Source organism: Phalaenopsis equestris, unplaced genomic scaffold, assembly GCF_001263595.1.
Source record: "Phalaenopsis equestris unplaced genomic scaffold, ASM126359v1 Scaffold205760, whole genome shotgun sequence".
Lineage (NCBI taxonomy): Eukaryota > Viridiplantae > Streptophyta > Magnoliopsida > Asparagales > Orchidaceae > Phalaenopsis > Phalaenopsis equestris.
Genome location: NW_018225225.1, coordinates 4,063 through 6,959, shown reverse-complemented (window position 1 = coordinate 6,959; position 2,897 = coordinate 4,063).

The following is a 2,897-nucleotide window of genomic DNA, read 5'->3' as shown; positions in this document are numbered from 1 at the left end:
ATTTAATTTGAAAATTATGTGGGTGAAGACCCTTAAAGAGGCAAGCTAGTGTAATTTGAATACTTAGCCAAATCTTAATCCTAATTGGGCTTAGTGGTGTTTTAAGGATATTTGATTTAATTATGTTTATTTCTCTAATCCTTGTTTAATCCAAGCTCATAAGACATATGTGAGTGTCTTAATTAGTTTTGAAAAGGTTAAGCTTTAAGTGATCATGATTCCATGATTCATGATTTATTCAAAATCAAGATAGGGGTATTAAATTGATTAAAAAATCAAGATAGGGGTATTAATTATTGGCTTCCTTGGCTTCCAAAGTCATACCCCTAAGTCCTGGATCATTTAATTTTAATAAACTTCCAAATTTTAATAATTTAGAAATTTATTAATCTTAATTAAGATAGTGAGACTGGTTTCTACCAATTAACCGCTTTATGTTTCAAACATCAAATAAATTCATTAGGATTAGAGGTTACCCATTTTCCCTCCTTGAATTAAGTCTAAATGTTTATTAAGGCAAAATTTCCAAAATTACACATTTACCCCTAAGGCTCTAACACCTCATAATTTGTCAAATTAAATTCAAATGAATTTGACATTTTTATCCTACCTCATTCATGGGTCAATTAAGACATCAGAAGAGAAAATATGATTTTTCAAAATTTAATTTAATTTATATAATTATTTTCATGAAAAAAATAAGATTTTTCAAAGAAAATTCCTAACTTGACCAAGGTAAATTCTAATCCCTTGAAATGTTCACTAGAGGTGGACCTAGACAAGAGAAGTCTTTTGACCAAATTTCATACTTTTTTGAATTCTCTGTGATTTATTAGAATTATTTTATGTTCTTGGCTATTTATAAAAAAAAATATTTTAGGTGGTGAATATTAAGTTTTGTATTTTTAAAAAATCTCCCTAAGGTCAAAGAACTCAGAGGAACAAATTTTATATTTTTTTGATTTTTCTTTGATTTATTGGAATTATTTTAGTGTAAACTCATTTTTTAGCCTTTTAAAAAAATTATTTTCAAGCTTTGAAATTAAAAATCCTTATTTAGAAAGTCAGGAAAAATATTCAAATTGTTCCTAAGTGATTAGGAAGTAATTTAAAACATTTCCATGAGTTTTATTATTTTTGTGATTTTTTATGGATTTTTTAATTATTTAAATATTTAAAATAGGCAAAAAAATTAAGTTTTTATTTTAAATATCATTTTATTTTTAATAAATACCCCTGATCATAGAGAACTCAAAAAACTAAGCTTCATAATTTTTTGAGTTGTATTTTGATTATTTAAAAATCATTTAAATGCCAAAAGTGATATTTCTTTTTAAAAATCAATTTAAGTTATCAAATGAACTCAAAATATTTTGAAATTTTTATGATGAGTTCTCTGGATCATAAACCACAGTGTGGAACAAAAATCAAGTCATTTAAATGTTTATATTTTCCAAATTTAATTATCTTAGTGATTCAGTATTTGTAAAATTTAAGTGCATTTTAAATGACTTGACCAATGAAATTATTTCTAAATATTTCTCTAGTCATGGTGGACCTTCCAAAATTTTCTTAGAATTTTCTAATCATTATGCTAAGTTCCATGATTATTTTGAAGAAATAATATGGAATAACTTGAAAAATATGGATCTTTGTATAGGAACCTCTTCTGACTTTGGAAAAATCAGATGATGTTTCCCTTGACAGAAGCTACAATATGCCAAAATTTGAAGCCAAGATGATTTGCCAATATGCATGGAGAATCAAATGATTCAAAATAGTGTTTAATTAATTAAAAATAAAATATGCATAATATGGTCTTGAAATTTATTTCACATTGTTCTCCACCGTTCACTGAGCAAGAGGATTTTTTTATTTTATTTTTGTAATTTTTTTACACTAAGATATGAATTGTTTAATTTAGAGGTATTTAAATAAATATGAAAAAAAATCCTTATTTATCTATTCAAACAGCGCGTGCTGACTAAATCCTAGGCAGCTCCGAAGGCACGTGTGGCGCGCTGTCGTTGGACGCCGCCATCCACGAAGCTGCTGACTCAGCCCTCGGTTTATGTTTCGAAGCAATGTCTAGCTCGATCTCCTCTGTCCATTCGATACACGCTTGATCAAACGGCTCCCCATCATCATCCCCCATAGAGTGATACCGTGACCGTCCACACTAAAACCTTAAGATCTCGACCTAGACTCAACAAAATCACTTCGGGTTTGATCTTATGGACTCGTCTAAGTGAGAAGACACATTCATATGGTAATCATGCAATTAAATTAAGCCTAACTAAATGGAGAATCAAAATGTGCTCAGGAGGAAGAGAAGTTTTATACCTTTGCTCTGAGAAGTGAAGCTTTGATCAGAGGTTCTCGGCACATTTGTTATAATCCAAAGATGTCAGGCATTGAGTCTCTGGTCTTGGTTTGATGCCTAGATATGATCTCGATCATGATCAGATTTGGGTGTTGGTCTAGAGCTATTGTAGAGGCTATTTCAGAGGGGGATTTTGTGGGGCTTTGGCTTATTTCTTGGTTGTGACGGTGTGGGCACAAGTAATTGAAGTTTGATAGACTTTGGAAGTGTAATGAGCTCTATCCTAGTTTTTGGCTGAGGTTTGAGCTCAAAATTGAGCTTCCACAGTGGAATTCAGTGAGGAAAGAGGGCTGGATTGCACTGAGGGGATCTCAGAGAAGCTCTGTGAGAAGTTTGGGGGCCTCTCTCTAAGAAATTTTCAGCACACCTCCCATGGCCGTGGAGGTGAGTTTTTATAAAAATGGCCATGGGGTGGCTCTCAAGGCAAATGTTTGGGTGCATTGTGGTGCTTAGGCGGAGGGCAGAGGAGCTCTACAATTTGGTTTGGCTGAGCTGGCCTCTAGGTTTGATTTAG